At 30.4% G+C, this 17,029-nt stretch overlaps 2 protein-coding genes across 3 annotated transcripts in view; one reads left to right on the forward strand and one right to left on the reverse strand.

The window, feature by feature from the left end:
- The window catches only part of wge (BAH domain and coiled-coil containing protein winged eye), a 208,323-nt gene that overhangs the window by 137,617 nt on the left and 53,677 nt on the right, over positions 1-17,029 (reverse strand). The gene's annotated exons all lie outside the window — the stretch shown is intronic.
- LOC143206488 (uncharacterized) overlaps positions 7,731-17,029 on the forward strand; it is a 38,999-nt gene continuing 29,700 nt past the window's right edge. Inside the window, exon 1 of the mRNA XM_076419057.1 lies at positions 7,731-7,866. The gene's annotated coding sequence lies outside the window, so the exon portion shown is untranslated. The remainder of the gene's footprint in view (positions 7,867-17,029) is intronic.

A 17,029-nucleotide genomic window follows, 5' to 3' on the forward strand; every position in this document is an offset into this window, starting at 1 on the left:
ATGCATTAATCCGCCGCCTTCTTTGTGTATTAATGCAAGTACGACAGAACAGTAGTAATAAATTAATTTGTAAATTAAGATTGTACTAAGCATGTCTAATGTAAGATGTAATTACTAAAAAAATTACCTTACAAATATATAAAAATATTAATTATTTTTCTGTGCCTAAGTATTAAAAAGTGCTCATAACCTGCTAAGTATTAAAACTTTATATTTTCTATTTCTATAAACTACTTATGCTAAATCTCCTAAACCTATAAATCGTATCTTAAAGTCACTATAGTTTGTTCAATATAATAAGAAAAAAATAGTTGATAGATCTACTCTATGACAGTGATGAAGGCAGCCTGCTTCAATATCTCATGCGATCTATGGCATTAGATGGGCTTAAATTCTCTTATACTTTTTGAAGAGTAAATATGTATCAAAACCATATACTTCGCGTTAGAAATTCCTGTTGCTCTACCTTCTTTTAGCCAACCTCTATGTTTAACATCGTAAATAATGATCAAAACTCCTATGCTGATTTCATTGTTCGGTTATATTACGAGAATGACTGAAAGATAAAAAAAGATCAATAACTTTTGCTGTGCCTATGATTTGACGATACGCCTACAAATCATTTACAGCTATTTTTTCTTCCATTTATATAAAATACTGATATCTGAGATTATAAAAGGAGGATTGTTAAAGAGCAACAGTAAAATATCAGAATCTTCCATTTGCTATTCGACTTATTGTACATTCAGACAGCTTACCAGTTCCTATTCCCCGCTAAACTTATGAGAGTATATATTGAGACAATTAAAGTTCGAAACCTTGATTAGTCAGGTCTCTTCCAAGAGAAAAGTCCAAAGACATCTCATGAGACAGTAATTGATACTTTCTAACCACCTGATAAGTGTTTTGTTCTACAATTTGGAACATAAAAGTTATCATATGTAAAAAATATTTATCATTTTCTTTAAAACGAAAAAGATCATCATTGTATTGCAACTCATAAATTGTACATCATGTTGTCAAAACAAAATTCCTCGATTAATTACCAATGTTTACGGTTATGTAACCAATGAAGCAGTAAGCTCGAAATCATAGTTCTATGAAGTCATCCATAATTACTGGATAAGGTATAATTACTGGACAATGCTCAGAAAATAAAAAAAATCAAATCAAGCAAATCAAACCACACGAATTTGTATAGTGGATAAGTGTAACTTAATGTATTGTATATCACAAAAACCAGAGCTAAACATATTTTCATTGTTATATTCGTTTTTCTTTTGTCGAAATTGTAGTAGGAATTGACTCACAAAGCGAGGAAAACATTTTATTTTGCCATTGGGCAATATTATTTAAACATTACTGTAAAAACTGTGAAAGGCCCTTATATTGAACAGACAACTCTGGTGGAGAGTTGATTAAATTTCAACAATCAAGTACCTTACTTGATTAGATACACTTTTATTTTGAAAATAACGTACAAGCAGTACTTCTTTTCAAAGGTCCTTTATTGGAATTCAATTAAACATTTTTAAGGTAATACATTAATAATAAGTCAGTCAGTTTAATTTAATATATTTAATTTCTTGTTATAGATAAATTATGTTTAAGTATTGTGTCGAATAAAAAATAAAGGTTTTGAAAATAGTACATATAAAAGTAATACGTAATAAGTATAAGAGAAAACAATGCATTGTGTTTCATCAAACTCATTTACAAATCTAAAATAGTTTTCAATTTCATTCATGATTAATTTCATAATCATTTTAACACGTTTTGTTATTGTTAACCATGTTATCAAACTGCCCCAACTATTAAAATCACAGCCAAATTAAAGAAAAACAAATCCCCCCGACCAGAACCACAATTAATACGAAAAAAAAAAAGGATTCAACTTCTAAACGATTTTTTACTCGTTAATTACCTACTAGTGTTATACGGTCAAAAGTTGACGGTGTTAAGTATAATGATCTGTTTAAAAAATAACCGATTATAAGTAGGAAGAAGGCTGTTAATGGTGCTGTGGTCGGAAGACCATGCAGAACATAACGGAACAGCTAAATGTTCGCTTTCATTACAGTTTTGCCGTTTCCATTTTACAGTAATATTTTCTTTGTCTGATATATTCAAAATTCAAAATGTATAATACTTCATAATATTGATTTCATAGTGTTAAAATACCGTAAAAACTTAAAAAAGCAAAACCTAAATATTTTTACCATGTAGTGGTTTAATTATAGATTTTAATACTAGTAGTAAAGGAGAAGAACTATAAAATCTGGAACATCTGGACCGTTGGATAAAATATAAAAACTCTTTTGCTTAATCTCCTATTTTATTTTTATCTGTCGATATATATCTATAACTGCATAACGTATGCAACTTCATATTCTAAAATATTTAATATAACATATGTGTATTTCGTTTTCAATTTTTTATATAGTTCCAATCTTATTTCTTTCTCTATATAACTTACTTTTATATTTATATAGCTAGACTTAGTCGTGAAGATGTATGTGTAACTATTCTATATAAAATAAAAACTAAACTGAACAAAGTCCAAATTGTAGCTTTCAAACTTTTTTCAAAGAAAATGACAAACTTACAATAGTATATATGACATTCAGTTCTAAAGAATTTTTTATTAAAAATTCCTGGTAGTAAACAAAAAAAGAATACATACAACTTAACGTGCTTTGTTGTTTTCACTCCTTTTATGATTTTTCTGGCATAAAAATGTTCGCGAACAAAAGTTGATTATTCTTCGATTTTTCGTATTGCAGTGTAGATAAGTTATGGGGAACTCATAATGGTAAAACGAGATGATATCTGATAAACATGATGAAAACATGTCTTGCAGAGATACGTGTCTTTTAATTAAAAATAATGTTTTCCAAAACATTCAAAGCCTATAAATTATAAGTTGATAATAAACAGATGCCATATCAGTTATGCATTATGCTCAACAAAAGGTCACCATTAAATCAGTTATAACATTTAAACTATTTTACACATAATTAAAATCATATCCGAAACTTTGGTATGAAAACGTAATATGCAGATGAAAGAAAAGCTCAACTCTCAAGAAATATCTTTTAAATATACTAGATTTCACCATGTAATTTAATATATATCTAACTATATGCCATATCAATAATATAGAATATAGATCTAATAGTCACCATAAGACAATTTAGTGAAAACATAACTAAAAGTAAAAAATATCGTGTCTTAACAACATATGTCAAACTAGTAATTTTCTTTATCTCATGAAATTTCTTATCTATATTGATTGGAAATGGATCTATACTAAGCCACATTTCATAATGAAATCGTTAATATAGATAAGATATAATTTCCACTAGGTTTAATGATAATAAAACATGTAAAGACAGAAGTGAAACTATACACACAAATGATTTAGTTATTTTGCAATATAATAATAATAATTGATTTGTATTAACAATACAAGTCAATTAATATAATATTATAAATAAAAATTAAAAATAAGAAAGCGGGATAAAAAAATTCTTCAGGCTCCGGGAGACAGAAAGCTATTCTCAAAATGTATTTGCGTTCATATCTAAATAATGTACCAATAGTAATCGGTGAAAGTAGCTGCAAAAAATCTTTCAGGTCGAAAAAGGTATTGACACAGTTATGCTCGGTCTGTCTGGCAATAAACCATAATAGTTAATAAAAACAAATGAAAATAATGACAAACGAACATTTCTGAACAGTTATGCCTTTACAGTATATTACGAGGGATGCCTTTTATAATTCGGGATTTCAGATGCCTGTGTACATTTTCGAATGACTTGATGTGCAAGGAAGAAAGTACTGATTGAAAATGAACCGTTATTAATAATGTGTAAGAAGAATCATATTGTTATAGTGAGAAATGTAGTTTTTGACGGTCAAATATCCCTTCAATATTGAAATATATATATTGAATTGAATATTCATTGTCGAAATAAGTAGGATTGCAGTTAGGATTCAACAACATATTTTGGATGTTCAGAATATATGTATGCCAAGGCGAATGTTTATGTAAGTTAAAGAAATAAGCCAAAAAAACTAATTTCTAACTAAAAATATTTCATCAAATAAGAAAAACTCAATAGTTTGCGCTATAAAAACGATTGTGTTAACATTAAGATCAAATATTTTATAAATTATACAATATAACTGATTAAATTAAATTGAAGGCTTGATGGCGCAGTGGTAAAGGCGATGGGACGGTCCTCCGCTGGGGCATGGTCGTAAATTTATGTTTGTAATTGTTTAAAATTTGTGAATGTTCTAGGCAAGAGTGTAAAATCCGACAAAGAAAATTATCCCAGTCACGCCAGTAACAAGGCTGAGTAAGACCGGATGTCCTCTGGAATGATTTCTAAAGTTGGTCACTCGCCAGTCAGTAGACTTAATGCTAAGGACCGTGGTTCGCAGCCCACGTTAAACTTTAGACCCAGTCCAGATAAACCTAAGTTGATAAAAGGAGACTTTAAAATATATTAAAAAAAATTAAATTGAAGTAAAATAAAATAACTGATCATAATGCAATACCAATTGTATGCTGAACTTTATTAAAAATGTATCAGTAATTCAAAATTATAAACAATTGTTAGTATTAAGTTTAAAAATTTGTATATTGAAAATATATTATATAATTGATTAACTATATTAAATAAAATTACTTGCAATCAAAAACGTTTAATAGTTATCAAACAATTTTAACCGACACACATAGCAACTAAGGTATTTCTAATTACCCATCCATAAAACTTCCTAAAATGGGACAAAAGCATTAAAAGAGTTACGAGTAATTAAATAAAAAACTGGACGTCCAGAACAAAAAGCAAAAACAAGGGAGTAAAAAACTTCTTTAAAAATTCTGAAGTTCTAAAAAAGAATTTAACTCAAAATATTGTTAATCATTGCAGCAGATCATCATAATCATCTCCCATCTTTCGGTCGCGCCTTCAATAAACTGATTATCTGTTGAAGTAATCCAGAAATATTTCTTCCAACGTCAGATCCAAATGAATCAATTATTAAAAACCCGATGGTTTATTGGGCTTACGAAACAGCAGTTGTTGAAATCGCACTAAAAAGAATGGTGGTGTTGAGGCTGATATATCACGTTGCGGGCTTAAATTTAAATCGTATAATAGAAGTTACAAAGAATAATTTAGCGCATTAATGTACTGCCCTCTATTTACCACAATAATGGTTCTTAATAATAATTCTGGATATGATACAATTACTGGAGAACGCTCAGAAAATCAAAAAATCAAGCGAATCAAACCACACGAACTTGTATAGTGAATAAGCATAACTTAATCTGTTTATCACAAAAACCAGAGCTAAAAATGTTTTCATTATTACATTCGTTTTTTTTTTGTCGGAATTGTAGTAGGAAATTGTAGTTGACTCAAAAGCCAGGGAAATAGTTATTATATATTTTAAATTATATTTTAAATAAAATCTGCAAAAAGTTCTTTTCAAAGTTCCTTTATTGGAATTTAGTTAAGACATTTTTAAGGTAATAAATTAATAATAACAGTAAGTTCAATTTAATATAATTAGTTTTCTGTTATAGATAATTTTTCATGTTTAAGTATTGTGTCGAATAAAGTAAAGTAGTCATAATTTTAACTCTTAATCGAAAAATACCAAAAACAACAAGACAATTGTGTTATTTACAATGATGAGATTCCAGAATATTACATAAAATAATAGCTCAAAATAAATAAATTTAATGACGGAGAAAAAATTTGATAGCTACTGTTTTAAAGGTTTAATAGTGGAATAAATACGCAAAGAACGATGCAATTTTATTTTAAAATGTCGATAAAGAAACTATTCCTTTATCAAATAGCATGGTTTTTATTAGTTTATTGTTTTTCAATATACATTTTAGGTGAAAAATATGTATAAAGGCTAAAAATTATATTGACACATAAATGAAGTAATGAAAGTGTGTTGATAGAATGAAAGTAACCACATAATTTACCTAGTTGAACACATGGGACAAATAAAAATTATTCATTATCAACAGTAATTAAATATAAAATATGTAACTATATGACAATTCATTAGTTCATTTAATGAGTATGGATACATTATTTTAATATCATATCTATATTGTAAAAAATAAAATGCCTAATTGTGTTCGTTGATGTTTTAATTAATATAGAAATATGTATTATTTCAATTAATGTTCGATGTTTATGTTTATAAAATAAAAGTAAATAAAACTTATATCTAATTATATTTGGTGCTTTAAAGTTGTTAGAGTTCTGACAGTAATATTACGCTTGACACTTTTGTTATAATTTTTAGTGGTGTAGTTATTTAAACTTATTAATACTTTGTTGATTGTAAGAACTTAATGGAAATTAGATTTAATTAATTGCCATTTAAAGAAGGTTAGTGGGTGTTAGAAAACAGGTTAGTTTCCATTTGTTTTAATATACAGGCACTTGTTACTGTAATTAATTTTGTATTAGTTTAAATATTAGCACATAATGTTTAAATTATTCTCTCTAGTCTGTCTATTGTCAGTAGTCACAGTTCAATTATTAACTCTCTCAATTCACCTTTCAATCCAAAAACAAGACAACTGGAATATAAGAAATAACAATTTTACCGCATTTGAACCTAGTTATTTTGAACGAATTCCGGCTCGATAAATAGCTGTCAGCCCAAGCCGGCCGGTTAGAAAACTCGCGGAATTGACAAACGAATCCCGGCGAAATCCGCGTTACATGATTGAATAAGTCTCTCTCCATTGACGTAAATAAAAGAAAACAAAAAAGCGTCGACAAAACGGGAGGAAAACAAAAAAAGAGCGGGTCCCAAGACCGAAATACGTAATTCTAGTTGGGCCAAAGGCCAGATATTTCCGAATTTTCGAACGCGTGGCTATGGCGGTCGGCGGGACTCCTCTCATTCGCTCCCTCTCTCTCTCTTCCGCGCCGACGGAACGTCCACGTCCACCTCCGGCGCGATTAAAGCGCGACCGAACGTTCGCCGCCTCGTCGCCCGATCCATCGCCTTTAAAACCCGGCTCGGACCGTCTCGTGTGTGTGCCGTTTCGTCGTCGAACGTCCGAGTAGGCTAGCGCGCTGGTGCTGCTCGCCCGAAAATTGTTTTATATCGAAAAGGGCCCTACGACCCGCTTCATATTCAGGTTTATCGGTCCGGTGCTCTTTGTTTTTTCACGTTTGTCGTACTAATTATGCGGTTCGAGTCGCTCTCTCCCTAATGACACACGCAGGCACCTCTCTAGGAGCGATTTTATATGAAGTTTGTCGGTGTTTATTTTTTATTTCGCCACTTCCAATATAAGATCAATAATTGATATAATTAAAAGGCCTGTAAATTATCTTCAAAGGATATACAACAGATGGTGTTAATATGTATTAAATTGGATCGTATACATTTGTAACCAACTTCATGCTGTCTTACATGCTTTATCAGTGCCTTAAAAATGTTTGAATTTGTATCGAAAAAGTACGGAGTAAATAGCATTTGCGCAAAGTTGTTGTGTCTGAATAGCCAAAAAAAAAAAAGAATGGATGATGAGAACTTGAAGGTTACCTGGATTAAAAGTTATACCAATAAAATAGTGTAATTTTAAATGGGCGTTAAAACGCTCCAAATATGAGCGTGACGTAGTTGTGTTGGTCGCACTGAACAGTTCGTATGGGTACAGACATACATTATTTTAATAATATCGTGTAATAACTAGACATTCTAATGTATATCGATAATGTGCGAGTCCCTAGTGTTAATATACATCGATAAAAATTCCGAAAAACTTGTGTATTTTTGATCCAAGGCAGAAGAAATCTTGTCGAGGTAAATAACATATTTGATTACATTTGAGGTTAGGTGTCATTTGCTTTGTTTATTGTGTATATGAATCCCTAATAATTTTGTTGCGTTTTTAGTTACCAAATAATATGGAAATATAGGAAAAATGAATTTAATACAATGTGATTGGGTTCGGTCGTACAAGTATGCATGAAGTAAACAGAAAAAAACGGCTTTTAACTGAACTTACTGAAGTACTGGTCACTACTGAACGATTATATATTCTTAAAATTACATTACAAAGAAAAGTATTATTTAAATTCAAGCCTTTAACAAATATCCATTCAAATATCTCGTTTCTTGTGCATCAAATAATTTGATGGGCTATATTTCAGTAGGTTAAGATCAACCGATAACATATTTGATTGAACATTGCAGTTTTATCAAATGTTTGCAGCCTGGTAGATGATGTATGAACAAGTAAAGTAAATGAAACTAAACAGAGATCTAGTTTAAGAATTTTATGAATTTTTAAAGAGCTAAAGCTTGAGAGCTTTATATGTAACAGCATGTCTAAATACATATTTTGGAAAGTACTTGATGAGGTATCGTTGTTTCACGTGATTATATGTTTGTAATGTTACAAATACCGGGTATAATTTTTCGTCCATAGATCTGCTAAAAGTTTACGAAAATCAAATATATATGATTTTAACCTTTTCTGTGTTGTAATTACTATCAACTATGTAAAATAAATATGCAAATTATTAACATAATATTTTTAAGCAGGTTTTTCATCGATTTCCACGATTTGTCTTAAATATATGTGCCATATTGATTTCAATAATACTATTCTCAGTTCCCAAATGGCTATTGTACTATTACTGGGTACTCTTTAGGGTTATTACCTGTATATATGTTATTAATTTTCTTGCTAAGTATTCATTATTTCGTTTATATTTTCTTCCCGTTGGTAGCACAAAACCGTTTTTTAACTGTGATATATAAGATAGATAATTCAAATGAAGTCGAAGAGCACTAAAGGGTTCAATCGTTGCAGAAATGATGGTTAGGAAACGAGAACAATGTCTCTTAGAGCTTCTAACTGCTGTTTGACTTAACATGAGGAATTTTGAAATTTTGTGTTTTTATTTCTGGTAAGATCTTAGTAATCCCACTCTTAACCAGTAATCTTAATAATATTAAAAATCAAATTTCTGTGATTTTTCATTACAGTCATCTAGCCTATTGTTGGGAGTGTACACTTGTATGAATCAAATAAGCGAATGATTCTTCACTTCACCCACTAAACATGAGTATGCATTTCAATACGTGGTATGCTCTGTTCAATTGAAATAACAGGTCAATTGAAAAGTCCCCGACCTAGTAAAACACATTTTTTTGGCAAAATTAGTTTTTTTATTCAACATAATTCCCTTCAAGAGTGATACACTGATTATAGCGACCCTCCAACTTTTCGACGCCATTTTTGTAGTACGATTTATCTTTTGCTTCAAAAAAGGTCTCAGTTTCGGCGATGACCTCTTCATTGGACGAAAATTTCTTCCCAGCGAGAGAGATCTCTTCTCCTTTTCTTTTGAGATCTGAGAACAGGAAATAGTCTCTGGGGGCCAGATCTGGAGAATACGGTGGATGAGGAAGCAATTGGAAGCCCAATTCATGGATTTTTGCCATCGTTTTCACTGACTTGTGACACGGTGCATTATCTTAATGAAGCAGCATTTTCTTTTTCTTCAAATGCGGCCGTTTTCGGCGATTTCGTCCCTCAAACGGTCCAATAACGCTATGTAATAGTCGCTGTTGATGGTCTTTCTTCAAAATGTTATAAAATATAATTTATTTTAACATTATAGTACATCTAAAAATTATAGTTAATTGTAGTGCCACAATAGTTTATAGGTCAGAGTTATCTATCCTCTTATCACTATTGCTTTCAAAAGTTTTGCATACGACCGGAAGAATTTGACAGGCTCATTCGTTTAACGTGTTGGAACTAATCAGACAGCATTGTGTCTCTTTTTAACTAGAATAAAATGAGAAGGAAAATATTATCGGATTCTAAAACAAATTTACAAATTACGGCAGGTAATATAATAAACATCTTGATGGTATATATACAAATAAACTTTGAATAGACAGACTATATATATATATATATAAATAATAATGAGACGGAATAATAAATAATAATTGAATAAAATGATAAATAATAATATATCTGTCTTTAAACATAGGGTCCGACAATGAATAATATATAAGTTTACTAACAATTCCTGAAAATCTATTTACATTTTTTAATGGAAAATTTAAAAAAACTTTTAGATAATACTTTGCCGCGATTGTTCTCCGAATTTTCACATATTTCGAAACAATCAAAACATTGCACTTAATATTAAAACAAATTTAAAACATATTTAGAAAAAAAAAGCCTGGGTGAGAAATAAATCAATAGAAACACGGAAACAACGAACGAAAAGCCTGTTGTAGATCAAATACAAAATAGTTTACTATTAGGTCAGGCTGAGAATGTGTGAATTATTTAAAATATCGGGTCGATAACGACTATATTTAACCAGAGACGGAAACGGAATGACAAGAGTGTAGTCGGAACATGTTTGAATAGCGAGTTTTAGTAACCCTAGTTTTAAAATAGTGCGATTTAATTAAAAAAACTTGAAGCCGTTGTAATTAAACCGGATAAATGGTTCATATTAAAGAACGATTGTTGCTGTGTTGAAAACAGCGCGATACATTTGAAGATTTTCCAAATAATATATTTCTTCCAGCATATAATAAGTTTATTTAATTTCAGTAGTGAAACATTGTTCGAACTTTTCTCATATACCTAAGCTTGCCGTTACCTCGTTAATTCGTAATGGTGTAGAAGGAGAAACATCATACGTACGCTAATCAAACTTGATAAACGAAAGCGTTCAAATTGGGCTCTCATAGATTATATATACATACAAACATAATCTTCATGTCATTTAAGAATACATCAAATACTCCGTATTATCCTTATTTTATATAATCCACATTAGATTAGATAATATCAATTTATGATTTTTCTTTAAAAATAGTTTGGTGATAAAACGTTTTACAGACTATGAAAAAACCTCATTTCTAACGCACAGTTATAAGTTGTCGACTAAGCCTATATAAAACTAATAGAGCATGACAAAGCAATTGCTGGCTGACAAAATGCAAAATCAATGATGACAAGGTCGATAGTAACTAGAAAGGGATTTGGAAAGAAGCCTTGAAACTAAATGAAGCCTATCTTAATCAGTTCAAGATAGATATCGTCATGTAACTGATATCGTCCAGCTTTCACAAGACACGAAGCGATGGCAAGAACGTCACTTACTTGAAATTGGTGAATGACTTGGTTCAAAAATATAGATGTAATGACCCATGAACAGAAAATATAATAAAAATATAAGTTTTTTAACGTATATATATAACGTATATATTTTGGCAGGTGTAGAGGTGATTAACAATAAAATAATAGTATAACGGTTAACTAAAAAGACGCAATAATATATGTTATATTTAGTATCCCCCATATTACGTGTCCAGCAAACTGATTCAACACGATATCACCTTAAAACCCATAACGAGTGTGATTCGAAGCGCTAGTGCGAAGTACTGTGAAAGACTATTAGTGCATCCCAATGCACTCGTTACAGTCAACAGTTAAATGTGCGCGATGACAGTGAAGTGCGTAGGCTCAAACGCAAACTACCATACGGACTGTTTAATAGACACATAGAACACATCAGAATAGTCTTTAGAACAAGTTAGTATCCAGAATAAGATTTAGATTATAAGTTGTACAGCAGATCACTTACTGAAGTGATCTTCTACATGTTAGGATAGTTATATTATATCACGGAAATCATACAATAATACTTATTGCCCACGGGCAGATTGTTGACGTTCTAAGAGATTAATAAAGAAAATTGTATGTGATAAGAGCAGTCAAAAAATGTTATCCTATTGAATAATCAAAGTTGTAATATAATATAAAAGACTGTAGCATGTTAAGGAAATTGTAAAAAATAAATGACCATTATGCATTACATTAAAAAATATATTTACAACTAAATATGAGAAAATAGTAATATGTCCAAGTGAATAAGTGTAGTTAACTTTTACAAAATCATCAATCAATATATTTTATATATTAAAAAAACAGAAAAAAGAATGTATAATGATCAATCTTATTATATTTCAAAATTAAAATAAAAATGAATGAAACCAAATTCAAGAATTTAATTTTAAATAAAAAATATTTAGTAAATGTATCACGTCTACAAATAGGCGGTACAAAAACGTCATTAACATATTAAATTTGTTTGATGTAAAAAATCATATTGGAATTCATTTATGGGAACTTTCTGTAGAAAGAAATCTATAACAGATGAGTATCGATGACTTGTACAACAATATAAGGTCAACTTAAGCGTGAGTAGTTTTAAAGGTTAAAAATAGTGAATTTTAATCGTATTCAAGTTTACTAATGGAAACTACTACTTATCTATACTACTCTCGTCATATTTGCCTTGTCTTGTTGCTACGTTATTTAGAGCGACAGCACTTGGAAAGTTTGAGCAGTGTTTCATGTAACATAAAAATACTAAAATAAGTTGATTTTTGTATAGTCTCAAAAGATAAACCAATCTTCCTAAAAATCCTTAACAAAATTATTCTGTAATAATTTGATTATATGATAATATTATTGCTTTATTTTATATAATATTTAAAAAATATATTTCTTCATTTTATATAGCATTCAAAACCAGAAACAAATATCGCCGGCTTGGTGGCGCAGTGGAAAAGGCGATGGGACAGTCCTCCTACTGTTGCGATAGCCGCGGGTTCGAATCCTGCTGAGGCATGGTCATAAATTTATGTTTGCAATTGTTTAAAATTTGTGAATGTTGTAGGCAAGAGTGTAAAATTCGACAAGGAAAATGATCCATCCTAGTCACGCCAGTAACCAGGCTGGGTAAGACCGGATGTCTCCTGGGATGATTTCTAAAGTTGGTCGGAAGGCTTAATGCTGAGGACGGTGGTTCGGAGCCCACGTTAAACTGTAGGCCCAGTCCAGATAAACCCATAGTTGGTAAAAGGAGACTTTAAAACATATATATAAAAAAAAGAAACAAATATCCAATAAATAAAAATCAGAAATATATTAAGTGTTATCAATTATGTTGCCCATGCTATGAACCGTGTATGATATTTCTTGGAATTGTCATAAATATAAGTTTTATATTTTCGTAACAAAAGTGGTTCTTTTCGTGAATCCCAATTAACGAATTATTTAATACAGACAAAATAATATATTAGACTTGAGGCTTAGGCGGTCGCTGAAATATCGGCTTCCGGATTGGTGGATTACTGATTGGACTGGTAGCCGAAGTTTCGCAATCGTTACAGATTGCTCTTCAGAACGAGACCTCTATGACTGACATTCCCCCATTCAGGTTGTTCTATTTCAGCAGGTATACGAACCGTTATAGTTAAGCGATCAGCTGTTTAGGATCCTCAGTGGTCATTGACATTGTGGACTAATTAAAAAACTAACTGGAAGTAGAGTGTACCAGAAATGATTTGATTTCAACCTTTTTTTTTCTAAATAGTCTTATGGGCGGAAGACGTTGATTTTCTCGAGCTGGATTAAATCTTCATCGGATGTTCTAAGGAAGGCAAGTTCCCTATTAAATTCAAGAAATATTTACACCTTCAACTATACACGTTACTTTTTAAAGGTGCCCAGATCACCAGGTGGTCCGTCACACAACTCTTACAACATGTGTCATGCAAGAGGATGACTTCGCATCTATTACTCGGTATTGATTATCTTTTTTTGCAACAATGGATCGTTAAGTTTGATCAAGCGACATTGGTAGGCATCTACACAATTAGTTTCATTCATTTTTAACAGCTTGTGATATACTAGAACTTGTTGATACCACCATATTCATAGTAAGACATTCATGGCCATAAACATGAATATATCGCTTTGGAGAGACAGTTAACGTATCTAAAATCTGGAAGCCAATTGTTGCAAATTTATTTCTGTTATAATGATGATTAACAGATATACAAGACTATACTATATAGGTTTGTTAATAAGTTCGCATAAGTGAAATTGAAATATTCGAAGACGGAAATAAAAAATTAATTTATGATTGTAAAATAAGTATATTTTTAGCGCAATATTTATTAAATTTCAATACGCTTATTCTAAGGTTCGTCTTATTTATGATTTTTTTGGTAGTTTGCTTGTAAATAACATACATAAAATACGGTATTTTCAAGATCATTAATGTAATAGAGAAAAGAATAAAATTGCGAATGATAAATAGTAAAATATTTTTCACTGTTTTATGGCAATAATAGGTAATATTTCCTTTGGATCTAAATCTCTCGATTTGTGTTCAATCCTTGATTGTTGTATTTTATTTAAAAAGGATTTGGTAGTTATTGTGCGATCATTCTTAGTTATGTCATGGATTAGTTTTTTCTATGATTAGATATACGTTTAGTTTTTACGGATATTGTACATCTTTAGGTTTTATTTTTTCTTTAAGTTCTATTGTATTATCTATATTTATTATAGTATGCTATTTAAAAATAGCAATTAACATATTATTAAAATACGATAAAATATTTGGGGTCATTATTCCATTTCCTTTTACAGATCCACGGAATTCATTCACAATGATATTATTCATTACAAGGTAATAGTATTCGGCTATTATTTCTTTCGAGACTCGTGCAACTCCAATACCTCAAGTAATTTATACAATCTGGGTTTAGACATGCTGTAACATATTACATTTTTGTTAAAGAGTTACGGCAAGTTTGTATAAAAAACGATTAAGAATAGTATGGACACGTAAAGTTATATTTTACATTTTTGTGCATACAGTTGTGAAAGAAAAACCCGAAAATATGAACATTTCATCCCAACATTGATTAAAAAAATTGGAAAATAACAAAAATCATCTATTTTCTTTGCTTACAAGATATTTAGATTTTCGAAATCACCTTTTGATCTAATTTGAAGTCCAGACATGGTTAAGACAGTATATATCATTGTACTAGAGATAATTCTAAAAGTTATTTATGTAAATTTTAATGGTATTGACTTCTCATTATTTTCAGGTTTCATTAGTAAATCCATATCCCAACAAAACACTAACCGTATATTGCAGGTAAATTTTTGCTGCAATTGGATCTGGCAATTGCAACGTGTGAAATAAATTAACAAAGAACAACGTTATTAAAAATAAATTATTCTTTTAGCCTGTCGTATTTAGTGTTTTTGTAATATATATTTTTGGTGAGAAATATGGATGAAATATAAGGACTATATAATAAATAAGAAAACCAAAGTAAAGTAAGTAATAAAAATATGCAGGAGTAAAAATGAAACTAACTACATAATTTGCATAAAAAAGTTCTTGAGACAGTTACTTTAATATGTTTATCATTTTAATTAATGTTTTATATCAAATACATTTCTGATCTTATATTGAAAATACTGTTAAAACAAGTTTTAATAGCATATAATTTTTAAATTATTCCCTTTACTCTGTTGTTAGAGAAATATGATTAACATAATAATAATAATAATAACATAATAATAATAATAATAACATAACAATAATAATAATAACATAATAATAATAATAATAACATAATAATAATAAATAATAATAATAAATTGTGGTAAAATTTCGACCACAGGACGATCACTAGTTGAAAAAAAATTAAAATAAATCTAGACTGTGCCTTTTAGTGGCGTAATTGGTCGTAAACTGCAATGCCGGACATCACAAACACCCACTCCTTGCCCAATATGAAAATTTGCTTATTTATCGTTCGAAAATGTTCGAATATTGAATCGAAATGTGCGCGGCCAGTGTCATGTTGATTCCGCCGTGACCGTTACCGCCATCGGACCTCGATAAATTACCGGAGCTAATCACGATTGAATGTCAAAATTTTAATATTCATAAATTTGGCGTCACGAAAGCCAGCCATAAAAGTTGCAGTACAGTTAAAACCTACCGTCGACAAAAAATCGGCTTTTAAAAATTCGATCGGGCACATGTCGTGATCGCCGAACCACCACCGACAACAAAGTGGCCGGCGGAACGTTTCATGCCGAAGGGATTTGCGTCATCGGCAACCTTTTCCACTTGCCAGATTTCCATCATTCGTTGAACGCGTCAAGAACTACGTGAAACAGGTGCACGTCTCTACCAATATATCATAAGATCATCGTTAATTTACAACTCGAAGCGTCGTGATAACGAAAACTCGCCCGTTAAATGTTAGTAATTAACATAAATCTTTTTGAATAGCAAGGATGTATTTTGAAACCGTCCACATGACGAATATACAGTGATACACATAAAACTGAATTTTATTATTATTCATAACGTTATATGTAACAAAATAAATGAGTATAATATTGCGTTCGTACTTAATAGGGGAGTTGCCTTTTATATTTCGGGATTGTTCGTAGCTAATGCTTCTAGCTTTCTATCAATTCAGATTTCTATCGTTCTTTTTCTTCTCCGACATATTTACATTATGTTGTACAAATATGGGGTTGCGCTACAACATCAAACCAACTAGCAATCCAACACACCCAAAACAAAATTCCACGATTAATTATCAATGCTTATCGTTACGTAACCAAAAAAGCTATACGATGAGTTCGAAATCAAATGGATATACGAAGCGATCTAAGATTTCGCGTTAAAACATGAAATAAGGTCACTAAATCACAGCAACGTGGAAGCAATACAGCTACTGGACAACACGCAGAAAATCAGAAGGTCACGGACTTGTTTTGTGTATAAGTATATTCTTAACTTTAGCTTAATTAGTTTAGTTTATTAGTTAGTATAGGTGTATTAATGCCAGTGCAATAGAACAATAGAAATAAATTAATTTGTAAATTTAGATTGTATTAAGCATATCTAATGCAAGATATAATTAACAAAAAAAATTAATATTTACATCGCAAATCCCATGTTTTGTCATTTACTTAACAATTTTGGGTTGCTATTTCTTTGACCGGAATTAATTAACTCGGCTTCCAATTAAACCAACGGCTATCATTTTATCGTTGATAGATAATTTTCTGATTTCAATCGTA

Source organism: Rhynchophorus ferrugineus, unplaced genomic scaffold (genome assembly GCF_030347505.1).
Source record: "Rhynchophorus ferrugineus isolate W39M unplaced genomic scaffold, kcgeb_rfMv2 rfM1, whole genome shotgun sequence".
Taxonomy (NCBI): domain Eukaryota; kingdom Metazoa; phylum Arthropoda; class Insecta; order Coleoptera; family Curculionidae; genus Rhynchophorus; species Rhynchophorus ferrugineus.